This window comes from Schistocerca cancellata, chromosome 3 (genome assembly GCF_023864275.1).
Source record: "Schistocerca cancellata isolate TAMUIC-IGC-003103 chromosome 3, iqSchCanc2.1, whole genome shotgun sequence".
In the NCBI taxonomy this organism is placed as follows: Eukaryota; Metazoa; Arthropoda; class Insecta; order Orthoptera; family Acrididae; genus Schistocerca; species Schistocerca cancellata.
The window spans coordinates 396,230,289-396,243,798 of NC_064628.1; the positions used below are offsets into that span (position 1 = coordinate 396,230,289).

At 43.1% G+C, this 13,510-nt stretch overlaps 1 non-coding gene across 1 annotated transcript; it reads left to right on the plus strand.

Annotated features, from left to right (window-relative positions):
* Positions 1–4,708: 4,708 nt before the first annotated feature.
* On the plus strand, positions 4,709–4,783 carry Trnat-ugu (transfer RNA threonine (anticodon UGU)). Its single transcript has one exon. It is a non-coding gene; the product is annotated as a tRNA-Thr (tRNA).
* The last annotated feature ends 8,727 nt before the right edge of the window (positions 4,784–13,510 follow it).

Here is a 13,510-nt window from a genome sequence, read left to right on the forward strand (position 1 = left end):
GGAAATTTGAGAAGATTGAATATGGTCATGTGTTTACGCTGGACCAATATTCCCACCCATGGAAAGTGTCCAGTTGACTACTTCTACATATTTCGCGCCTTTATTTGGTTGAGAAATCATCAACTGTGGTTTATGCATCTAGTACGTGAAAGACACGTTTGCTGGTTCTCTAGACATGAGAAACACTTTAGCAGACTTTGGAAACTGTAACAATGATTTGGAATCTTTTAAACGCGCGACAGCGGTATTCAGGAAACGAAATATCAGATTCCTCTATTTTTTTTCGAGTTCTCACAGAAAGGTCTCCGCTGACAGAATACGTTTCTAGTTACTCAGTGGTTTACAGCGCGCCCCACTTGTCAAAAGTTTCGGTTCTCTAGAGAAATAATTTGCAGTCTATATCTTTGGAGTTATAGTGTGCAAGCGATACTAATATGTGATTGATATCGAAAAGTATCGCTTAAATGGTGTAATATTCTGGCAAACCATGTGAACATACATGTGTTTTGTGATCACAGTGTCTGAAGATGGGTGTAGCAAACAGGCAGGTAGGAGCCAGAAACAGCGACGTGTTTGTGCCGAGGGGAACAGACCAAGCCTTTGTAATGGCTCTAAGCATTATGGGACTGAGGTCATCAGTCCCCTAGAACTTAGAACTACTTAAACCTATCTAACCTAAGGACATCACACACATCCATTCCCGAGGCAGGATTCGAACCTGCGACCGTAGCAGCAGCGCGGTTCCAGACTGAAGCGCCTAGAACCGCTTGGCCACACCGGGCGGCCCAGCCTTTGTACAATAGTCTTCACGACATGGGTACGAGTGTCTGATGGTCAACAACTATAGGCAGGATGCAGAAGTGGCGATTTAGTATGGCGCAGGATAAGAATTGTGTGTTTGCTACATTTATATGCAACCTGGTACATCCACATTGGATTCACGCTGAAAAATTAAAGCTTTCATCCTCAGTGGCAGTGCAGTGTAATTGAGTAAGAGTTTTTCCATATTTGACGAGCTGTACGTCACGTTTGCTGGGTTTAACTGTCAGTGCAATATGGAGATCTGTACAAAATAGTTTTGCCGCTGTAAGTTTAGTCTGCAGAAAGAAAAAAAAAAGAAAAGGCAGACAGTGCTTCCACACTGGCGGCATCAGTAATTTGGCGGGTAAATTCAGTAAGAGGCAATAACAATTCTCCATTCATTCACAAGACCTCCTTTGTGCCAAGACGTAGGGGCCCCTAAATAGCGTTGAGAACGTTCCCATTTCAGAGGTGTTTGTTGGAAGCAGGGCTTAATGAATTCCAGGAAGGGTAACACGTGATGGACGGGTTGCCATGTTAGGACCACCAGGAGGAATGCATTCATCGTTTTTCTGGGCTATTTTCCTAAACAGTTTCTGTTAGGAAAAGAATTTCCATGTGGACAAACTGAGACTTCTCGAGAGCTTCTACAAAAGCGAGCGCTGCGACACTTTACAATTTCTGAGAGGTCGACTTGGCTCTTATTTACATATCCATGTGACATGAATGTAGCATTGAGTACCTTTTAGATAGTGAGTCGCCATGATAACGTTTCGTGGCCCTCTGTCAGCCATGCTGGGGAGATAAATGCATGCACAGCTAGATGCAGCTCGCATGTCCCATTAGGATCACGAGGAACAACGCACCCTGTGCTATTCTATGGAGCATTGGAACAGATTTCTATAGCACGATCTGTGATATCAGTATCCACACGTAGAGAGGTAACGCACTAGCAACAGTAAACACACTCACGTGGCACAGAGGCATCTCGCATATAGGACCAGCATGAGTGTGCCACTTGGCATGCGCGCCTTGGAGTTGTGTAGGAGGGGGGGGGGGGGGGAGTTTGCTGATATGTTGCAGGTGATGATAGCTCAAAAGGGTTTTTTACATGCAGTCAGTGTTTGTGCACTGCATTATTTTTGGCTGTTTAAGCATTGTGAGCATGTTTGTATAGTGTTACACATGTATTATATTTTGGCAATTTTCGAGTTTTTTCATGTTTGTTGCATTAGTTTGTGAACAGGTGTACAGGCTGTGCAATGCACGATTTAGACAGTTGACGATTAGCAAGCGTGTTTTCAGATCCTTTTACATTCATTTTTTGACAATTTACGAGTTGTTTTCGTCTCTGCACGTCAGTGTATTGCATTATTTCGGCGATCTATGATTGTTTGCAGGGACGTAGGCTATTTACTGCGACCTCAACCACCCGAGGGTGAGTGTTTTGTATCAGTGTAATAAATAAACTATGTGAAATCCGTCCTAAATAAATTGTATGCATTATTTCGATGGTGTATAATTAGTGAGTGTATTTGCATGTCAGTGAACTACATGACTTCCACAGTTTACAATTAGTGAGCGTGTCTTCAGAGCATTTTATATGGATTATTTCGACAAAATACGAGTTGTTTTCGTGGCTGCACATCAGTGTACTGCATTATTTCGGTAATTTACGAGTAGTTTGCTGGTCTGTATGCTGTGTAGTGTGACCCCAAGTATATCAGGGCGAGTCTTTTGTATCAGTGTAATAAATTAACTATGTGAAATCTGTCCCTAAATAAGTTGTTCCAAAATAAAAAAGTACACTTCTTCCTCTGTCCAGCAGTAAAGCAAAGGCTGAGTCCTTTTCCCACCATTCCCCCCCCCCCCAGACCGCCATCTTGGATTACATCATGGAAGTGTCATCAGCACCCTCTGGTGGTGATATTGTGTACTGGGTCAGTTGGAGTCTTGATCTCATGGTGGACACACTGGATGGAGCTACTGCCTGAAATTGTTTGAAGAAACACTGCATGTACAATAAATACGAGTACTTATGTCCATCCTATCCAGCAGCCCAGCGGAGGATGAGTCCTTTCCCCGCCAATTTCTAGGAAGAGGTGGTGGACGGATGACATAGGTTTGTGGAGGTGACTCAAGTGACCTGTTTTCCCGCCATTTTCTTGGGTTAGTGGAGGTAGCTGTGGTTTGTTGGATTGCCCTGCTGGAATTTGATCTTCCCACCATATTCTGGGGAGGGGGGAATGGTGGAGGGTGAGGGTGGCAGGGGAGGTGGTTTCGTTAGTGGAGGTAGCCCAATTGACCTATTTTCGCCAAAACTTGAACTTCCCGCAATGACGTCACTGTGAAATTGCCATATCTATTGTTGCCATCTTGGATCCGCCATCTTGAATAAATTTGGCAACAATTTAGAGTGGGCTGGTGTTCGCTTTGTCCTTTTACTGGTGTGAATATTACCGAACTATCACCTTCATAAGACGTGATTGCAAAAAGCTAACACGAATTCTTTTACAGAAGAAGAGTGGAATAACTGGCAGAGGCCGACCTTGGGGCAGATCAGTTTCGGTTCTGGGGAAATGTAGCAAGATGCGAGGCAATAGTAACTCTATGACGTATCTTAGAAGATAGATTAAGGAGAGGCAAAACTCTGTTTACTGCATTTATAGATTTAGAGAAAGCTGATGCCGTCAGTATACACTTTTCAAGAACTAGAATCAGCACATGGTTTTGCTATTCTTTGCAATCAGCACATCATCTACTACTACTGTTTGTGTTCCTTCTCGGTTAGTCATTGCCTATAACTCAGTGGATATATTGCACAACCTCTGATATGGTATCGAGACAGAATGCGCTACAAATACTATAGAATTATCCATCAGGGGCGGTGTGAGGGAGTCGCAAATACCGCTTACATACCACATTCCTTAGCCAAATCACTTTCAAAATGCGGTAATTTTATCAAGAGGTTGCATCATGGGCAACGTGTTGGTCTGATAATACACATTCCTATGATAACCATCATGGTATTTGACTGGAAAAAATCACCTCATTCAGACGTAATGTTATACCTCAATTCGTAAAGCGGGTATAGCTTATAACATGGATACTTGTGTGCACCTATAGAACCAAGATCACTTGTGACAGTAACATGCAGTAGTTGTTGCGATCGTTTTTTTTTTAACCTCTGGTCGATTACATCTTTCTTTCTAAGGCACAGTGATAGCACTCGCAAGAAAAAAACCTAAGAGACATGCCCACCCATCGTTGATTTTCGGTCAGTATTATTTGACATCGTGTGGAATCATTTATTGGTTAAGTATTATAACTATATATGACGGTAGTATCTGTTCCCGAAAGAACAGTTACTGTGGATGACCATGCAGCTTTGCTAGAAATGAAATGGTAATTAAATGGACACCCTAGCTGCAAACAGGCGTTGGTTGGTTGGTTGGTTGGTTGGTTTCGGGAAGGAGACCAGACAAACAGGCGTTGATGAACTTCATTGGGTACATGTTGAAAATGTGTCCCGGTCAGGGCACACATTTTCAACATGTACCCAATGAAGTTCATCAACGCATGTTTGCAGCTAGGGTGTCCATTTAATTATCATTTCATTTCAAACAAAGCTGCATGGTCATCCACAGTAACTGTTCTTTCGGGAACAGATACTACCGTCATATATAGTTAAAAAATATGGCTTCCCGGCTATTGACCTTCTTGTACGAACGCACACGTATGCCTGAACTCGTACGGGACTTGGTAGATTAATCTGCCACGAGTAATGAGTATGATGGGCAAACATCTATTGGGCGCACTACAAATGTAGTGGTGTGGACATGTTGGGAATGTGGATCTCACGGGGAGCGTGCAAGGGATAAGTCCCTGCAGACGCACTATCCTCTGTGCCCGCGGTGGCTCAGATGGATAGAGCATCTGCCATGTAAGCAGGAGGTCCCGGGTTCGAGTCCCGGTCGGGGCACACATTTTCAACATGTACCCAATGAAGTTCATCAACGCCTGTTTGCAGCTAGAGTGTCCAATTTAATTATCATTTCATTAGGTATTATACTTAGTAGTAGTGGGGTGTGCGTGATATGTTCACATTTGAGCATTAGGCCTATAATATATGTGTTTGTGTTCCGACATGTGTAAAGGAAATGAATATGTCCAGTTGTAAGGAAGGTACAGATATTTCCATTTCCAGAGCCACAGCCTTCAGCAGGGTGTATTTCCGATACTTCGTTCATTGTTGAATGCTGTTCAATTGAAACCAAGATCGTAACATTTAATTGTAAGTATAATGATAAAACATATATGTGACCGGTTTTCTACAATGATTCCATGTATGCATGGTCTGTGGTAGTGATGATTCACATTTCTTGTTAACAGCAGCAGCCGTCCGAATTCAGAGGCCTGCCTGGAGTGTAGGAATGTATCTGAGTTAACTTTGCCATCTTCTAGACGACCGAATAGCCAACTAATACTTAGTATGTGTTGGCCGGCTTTCGTGATCAAGTGAAAATTTGAGAAGATTCTGTATGGAGGTGTGTTTGCGCTGGAGCGTTATTCCGTCCCATGTAAATTGTTCAGTGGACAGCTTCTGCATATTTCGCGTCTTTATTTAGTTGAGAGAAGATCGATTGTGGTGTGTGCATCTAGCATGTGGAAGACACGTTTGCCTATTCTCTAGACAAGGTAAAGACCTTAGTTGACTTGTAAATTATAGGGTTGATTTGGAATCTGTTAAATCACCGACATCAGTTTTTGAGAATGGAAATATCAGTTTCCTCTATTTTTTTCTAGTTACTCAATGGTTTACAGCATGATGCACCTTGCTAAATTTTGGGGTTTATAGAGAAATAATTTCCAGTCTGTATATTGGGAATTATGTTGCGCTAGCAATCGGTAGGATGCTGCCTAGGGCTTGATATCAAGAGTACCGCAAAAAAGGTGTAATATTATGGCGAAACATGCGAAAATACGTGTGTTATTGTAATCCCCAAGTCTGGAGATGTGTGTAGAAAAGCGAGCAAGCAAGGAAGCAGGTTCGGATCAGAAACAGGTACACGTTTGTGCTGAGGGGTGATGATCCCGAATTTGTAGAAGAGTTCTGAGAGCGACTTTGGTCTGCTGAGGGTGCTCTAATGTAAAAGGGATGATTTTGTATGATGGAGGATATGAATTGTATGTTTACTAGATCGACATGGTAAGCAGTGATATATTGCAAGGATGGAGATCGGTTTCACGCTTTAATATTCAAGCTCCTGTTCTTGGTGGGAGAGCAGTGTAGTTGAGTAAGAGTCTTTCTGTATTTGACGATATGTAAAGCGAGGTTTAGTTGTCAGTGCAATATGGTGATCAGTGTAAAATAGTTTATTCCCACTGAATGCCACGTCTGTAGAAAGAAAGAAAAGGCTGATGTTGCTTCCCTAGCTCTGATGAGCATCGCGACATATAGCCGGTGTGAGTGTAGGCATACCATAATTTTATCGGGTGCTGTAAAGATATATAAGATAACTGCACCGTTTGTGTAAAATGTGTATATATTGTATTGTAAAGTTACTGTGGCTTATGTTGTAGCATGACTAGAGAAGATGAGTGTGTGTCCTGTCATGAGGGATGTATAGATTCAGCACATTGATAGCTGTGAGAGATTTCGTACATGGAAAGTTATGTGTGCCATATATAGTGAAATTCGTTCCAGAAGCACAGTCATCAAGAGGAGACATTACCTGTACATCGATCGGTGTCAGACTGTAGCAGCAATCGTAATATTTAATTGTAGTTACACTGGTAAATATCTTCCCAGCTTCCAATATTCTTGTGAGTCTTGATTGTATTTGATGATCAGTAGACAACTTTGTGGATTTAACTGTCAGTGCAATATAGCGATCTGTGAAAAATAATTTTACCACTGAAAGGCCTCTCTGCAGAAATTCGGCAGGTAAACTCGATAAGAGTCAATCATAATGCTAGATTCATTCACATCTATTGTGCTGGGATATAGGAGTCTCTGCATAACAGTGAGGACGTTTGCATATGTTGAGAGCAGGAAGGGTAGCACATGATGAACTGAGTTATTCTGCGTTATTTTCGTGAACAGGTACTCTTAGGTTAAAATTTTCTTTTATACAAGCTGAGACATCAAGAAAGCGAGTGTTAACTATTTCTGGGAGACTATACAATTTCCTCTGACATCAACGGTAAAGACATGTGCTGTCCAGAGGTATCTCGCATATGAGACCAGCGTCAGCATGCTTTGGAGTTCAGTGTCAGCATAACACTGACTGTATACTCGAAAACAGAACCAACTTTCACCTGTGTCCAGCGGCGGCTCGCGGCTGTGATGGTGTGTGTTGTCCTGGAGGGTCTGCACTACCGCCCAGTCGGGTCAGCACCAGTGCCTAGTTGAACACAAATTTCGTGAGGAACTTCTCAGGTGTTAAGTATGAAAGGGATGCCACCACGTCATGTGTGCGGGACCTTAACGGGCGTCTGTGTTTGGTTTGACAGCTGATGGCTGTGTCACTTCACAGAGGCTGCCATTAAACTCCTGCGTGGTCTAGTGGTCAGAGCGTGGCGGAGGGTGCTTGCATGTGCTGATTGCGTGTCTGTTGTATTATTTTGTGAGCAGATCTGTAGGTTGTGCTATGCATTATTTGGGCAGTTTACGATTTCGTGTCTGCACATCACTGTGATGCATTATCTAGGAGGAGTTTGCATGTCTCCAGGCTGTGTATTGTGAACCCAAGCACATCAGGACGAGTGTTTTGCGTCAAGTGATAAATATACTCCATCCCTAAATAAATTGTTCCAAAATAAATAAAGCACACTCCTACCTCTCTCCAGCAACCCTGCACAGGCTGAGTGATTTTGCTACCTATCCCTAGAAAGAGATGGAGGTCGGGTTAGTGAAGGTGAGCTTTGTTTCCTGCAATTTTCTTAGGTAGCTAGAGCAATCCCAAGTGATCTTTCTTCACCAACAAAATTCAAACTCTGTGCCAGTTCCTAGGAACAGGTGGCTGTCGGGTGACTTAGGTTAGTGGGGGTAACCCAAGTGACATATTTTCCCACGATTTTCTTAGGTTAGTAGAGATAACAACGCTGTGATGCATTATCATGTTAGAATTTGAACTTACCGGTTTTTTTCTGGGGGAGGGAGTTAGGTTAGTGGATACAGCCCAATTGACCTATCTTCGACCAAAATTCGAACTTCCAGCCAAGGGAGTGTGGCACTTGCATCATCAACTGACGTCACTTTCGCCATATTGGATGACATCATGCACTGTGCACGCTAGTGCACGTTACTACACATTAGCCCAACAACATGGGTTGGTAAGGGGACAAGGCAGTCAGTTGAGGATCGTGGTGGAGACTTCAACTATTTCCTTCTAAGTCCAGGTAGGCATGGCTCTCACGAAAATTCATTCCACGTCCACGGTAGTGCTCTCTGGTGGTGTTAATATGTACTGGGCCTCGTGAAGAACACACTGCTTTTGCCATTTTGGATAATGGTACTTGCGTCATGACCTGACGTCATTGCCGTCACCTTCGATGACAGCGCCCTCTGGTGGTGGCACCATGCAGTAGATCAGTTTGAGTTTGGACCTCATGGTGAACACACCGTTTCCCACCATCTTGGATTACATCACAGATGAGAGCACCCTCTGGTGGTGGTACTGCGTACTAAGTCAATTGGAGTCCAGACCTTGTGGTGAACACACTGGATGGCTGTGTTGCATGAAATTGTTTAAATAAAGACTGGTGCATGCAAAATAAAGTCTTATGTCCAGCACTGGTTTAGTTCTTTTCCCACAAATCCTTAGGAGTAGGTGAGGGTCGGGTGACTGAGATTAGTCCAAGTGCCCTTTCCTTCACGCCATTTTCTTATCTTAGAGATAAGCGAATTGACCTTTATATACAGCCAAAATTCAAACTTCGCACCATTTCATAGGAAGAAGTGGTGGTCAGATGACTTAGGTTAGTTGAGGTAGTCCAATTGACCTATGTTCCCTAGATTTTCTTAGGTTAGTAGAGATAACTGTGGTGTAATGCATTATCCTGTTGGAATTTGAACTTCCCACCATTTTTCTGGTGGAGGAGAGGGGAGGGGGTCGTGGCACTTTCCCGCCAAATACGCCATCTTTGATGACGTCAGAGCCGCCATCTAGGATGAAGCAATGCGCTGTTTCCAAGTCTACACACCGCCATTTTGGATGACGTCATCGCCGCCATCTTGGATACATCTGGCAACAATGCAGAGTGGGGTAAAATCCCCTTTGGTGCAATACTCGCACATTCCTACATTTCTCTAGAATCCAAACTGATCTTCTCTGTGGTCGGCTTCTACGATTTATTCCATTCTTTCATTCACATGGTCATATATCGTTATAAAATCATTTCTAGTGTATAAACTTATATTTTAATAGCGCATTTATTAAGAGGTTTTTTTGTGAACACATACTTTAATAAGAGACAAAAGGGTAGTCCGCTGACAATCTTCTTTCCGCATATGCGTGATGAACACATTCGGCTCCTTGTACTCGTTGCACACGAGCAAACATCAGCCACGCCAACTGGCGTATGGCGACATCCCAGTGAAAATTCTGCAGCACGACTACACTGGAAGAAAACGGTATGGACGTAGTCAGGAGAATACGGATCGTGTTTTTGTGGAACGTAACAGGAGGTTTCGCGCCCCCTCCGCTTGTTAACTAATTGCTGCTAAAAGTTGGATTCGTCATATTGTTCGTAGATTTAAGAGAGGATGAAAGCAGAGTTTCGCAGCAAAATCTTAGCGTAACTTTCACCCACTTAAAACAATGCCAGTGTCTTCTTAAGGGCAGGTTTAATATCTTTGGCCTGAAAAAAGCATGTTCTTTCAGAATTTTTTCCCAGGATGTGTTATAGATATCAATGTCAAATTTGGTCAAAATGTTTATTGATATTTTCTCTACAAACTAGAATTTTTTCTACCGGAAATGTCGGAGAGCAAAGGCGGAAGTGCCGTCGGAACGAAACAAAATTTCGATGTAGACCTCCACGCTCGGTATGTCACAGGTCAGCCGGCTGGTCGGCCACAAAATTGAGTTGACTTTAGCGAAATATGTAAGATTCTTTAGGAGTTGTACCTCGCTTATTTGGACCATAGGAAACAAAATGGCGGCCATTTAAAAAAAATAGTGTTCTTTTCGTCGATTTTTCGACTTCGTCGGCCAAGTAAAATTATTTATAGTTGATGGATCGGAATAAAAGTGGTACAACTCCTAGACAATTTAGTTAGCTTCCTCGGAAACAAAGAATCATGCCAATCGGTTCAGTAGATATTAAGTTAACACACCGCGCGATAAAAGAACGTCATTTCGAGAGAAACGCATTTGAAGTTTTGACTACATATAAATGCAGTATTAAGCAACTTACGTTCAATCTGCTATTTCGGATCCATAAACTAGTCCTTCCTCTTCCTCATAGAGGGCGTTCTGCTCGATGTCGGCCATCCTGCGCTGCTCCAAAGCCTCTCGTACGGCCGGTTTTCGGCCGCTTGAATCCCGTGGTCGTCCGAATGCTTGGCGAACTGCATCGAAGAGCGTCCCAGGGTGACGTCCATCGTTGTCACGGTCTTCAGAATTGCTGACTACCCTTCGTCGAAGCTGCTCACTGCCAGGAAAGTCGCAATCTCCACAGTCTACGCACCAGAATGCAAATGCTTAGGGGCTAACTTCCAAACACACGGGTTGAAACTTTCATTTGAATTTTGTGTGTTTCCTCCTAAGCACCGATAGAGTAACTGATCCTCCGAAAGAAAAAAAACTGATGCGTGAAAAAGGCCGATTTCAGGCAGGTGCATTTTTTTGTTCAACTGCGAATAACAAACATTTCCTTTCCGTATTCGAAAAAACCGTTTCAGGGGTGGATTCTAAATACTGTTATGGATCCAAAAATGCAATTTAAAAAAAATCGATTTTTTGAACCAAAATGTTGTAAACCTCCCCTTAATCTTACCATGGTACAGGGTGTATCAAAAAGAATCATCCGATTTAAAAATTCGTAACTATTATGTTATACGAGATATGTGTGAGAAGAACGTTCCGAGAAACGGGTAACGGGTTGTTTGTGTAAAGGCAAATCGTTGGGCCGTCCCCGAGTGTCTGACACAGACGTTGAATCCATAGCTTCACAAGGAGTTGGCAGAAATCCGTTCGCTGTGCAGCTCGACAGCTCAACATGCCCCCGATGTTCGTCTGGCGTCGGTTGCGTCGACGTGTGACGTGAGACCATACGAAATTCAACTACTGCAACCTGTTCATGAAGGTGACAAACAACAACGTGTGGAGTTCTGTAACTTCATTCTTGGCAGGATGGAGGATGACAATCCTCTTCCACGCTTTGTGGTTAGTGACGAGGCAATATTCTATTTGAATGGAAATATGAAAAGTCATAATGTGATATGGGGTATTGATTAACCATATGAAGTTGTACAACATGAAAGAGATCCTCCGAAATTTACTGTGTTTTGTGCAGTGTCACAGGAAAGGGTGGATGGTCCACTTTTCTATGTCGAGCACACTTACAAGAAGCACATATCTCGATATGCTTGAGAACTTTCTGTCCCCCACAGTTGGAGACTGATTCGAATGATTTCATTTACCAAGAGGATGGGGCACCATGAGACTGGCATCTGGAAGTGCGATAATTTTTAAATGAAAGGATTACTGAACTGGGCCAAGTAATTCAGCTTTACATTACTGGCTTGGAAGTTCAACGGACCTGACTATTGGTGATTATTTCTTGTGTGGGTTTATAAAAGAATCTGTTTATGTGCCTCCGTTACCAACAACAATGAATGACCTGAGACATTGCATAACAGCAGCTGTGTGGAAGCTGTAAGTCAAGACATGCTAGCTGCAGTGTGAAAATAAACTGAATATCTCAAGGGGGTGGGGGAGGGGAGGAGGAGTCATATTGAACACCTATGAAAAGCTTTGGAAAAAAACTTTTCAAGTTCCCCATTTATCAAAAAACAAAATTTATTGTATATTTTACTAAGATTTGAAGATCAGTTTGATGTTCTTCCGTGTTCGCGAATTGACACACACTCACACTCACACATACACATGTACACATTACGTACATTCTGCCCTCTCGCAGCAGTAACAGCACACCAATTCTGACGAAACATACAAAATTACCGCCACAACAAACATGAGACCAACTATGAGCAAGTCAACAGGGACAATAACATTACACCTTCCACTGGGTATGGAGTCAGAAGTGTCTGCCCAGATCACATTTCGCCACATTTTGTGAAAGTGTATGGGAGGTGAACTAGCGTTTTGTGGAAAACTGTGTGGAAACAGTGCACTGAACACCAGTTGATGGAAACACCAACCAGAAACACGAAACAGAGCCGAAGATGTAAGTACAGAAACGCACATAACCTCTACCCACGAAACAGTTCTTCATAAATATGCAATAATTTTCTTCATGGCTAGTCTGAAGATGACATGCTGTAAAAACAAAAAAAAAGAAGAAAGACGGATAAGAGCACAAAAAGCCGGTGCTTAATAATGCAGTTCATTTAGCAATGAGCGTCTAAACGAAACAAAGCAATTTGCATATACAGGGTGTTACAAAAAGGTACGGCCAAACTTTCAGGAAACATTCCTCACACACAAATAAAGAAAAGATGTTACGTGGACATGTGTCCGGAAAAGCTTAATTTTCATGTTAGAGCTCATTTTAGTTTCATCAGTATGTACCGCCAGTTGGCCCAATTGAAGGAAAATAATGTTGACTTCGGTGCTTGTGTTGACTCATTGCTCTACAGTACTAGCATCAACCACATCAGTACGTAGCATCAACAGGTTAGTGTTCATCACGAACGTGGTTTTGCAGTCAGTGCAATGTTTACAAATGCGGAGTTGGCAGATGCCCGTTTGATGTATGGATTAGCACGGGGCAATAGCCGTGGCGCGGTACGTTTGTATCGAGACAGATTTCCAGAACGAAGGTGTCCCGACAGGAAGACGTTCGAAGCAATTGATCGGCGTCTTAGGGAGCACGGAACATTCCAGACTATGACTCGCGACTGGGGAAGAGCTAGAACGACGAGGAGACCTGTAATGGACGAGGCAATTCTTCGTGCAGTTGACGATAACCCTAATGTCAGCGTCAGAGAAGTTGCTGCTGTACAAGGTAACGTTGACCACGTCACTGTATGGAGAGTGCTACGGTAGAACCAGTTGTATCCGTACCATATACAGCGTGTGCAGGCACTATCAGCAGCTGATTGGCCTCCACGGGTACACTTCTGCGAATGGTTCATCCAACTACGTGTCAATCCTCATTTCAGTGCAAATGTTCTCTTTACGGATGAGGCTTCATTCCAACGTGATCAAATTGTAAATTTCCACAATCAACAGGTGTGGGCTGACGAGAATCCGCACGCAATTGTGCAATCACGTCATCAACACAGATTTTCTGTGAACGTTTGGGCAGGCATTGTTGGTGATGTCTTGATTGGGCCCCATGTTCTTCCACCTACGCTCAATGGAGCACGTTATCATGATTTCATACGGGATACTCTACCTGTGCTGCTAGAACATGTGCCTTTACAAGTACGACACAACGTGTGGTTCATGCACGACGGAGCTCCTGCACATTTCAGTCGAAGTGTTCGTACGCTTCTCAACAACAGATTCGGTGA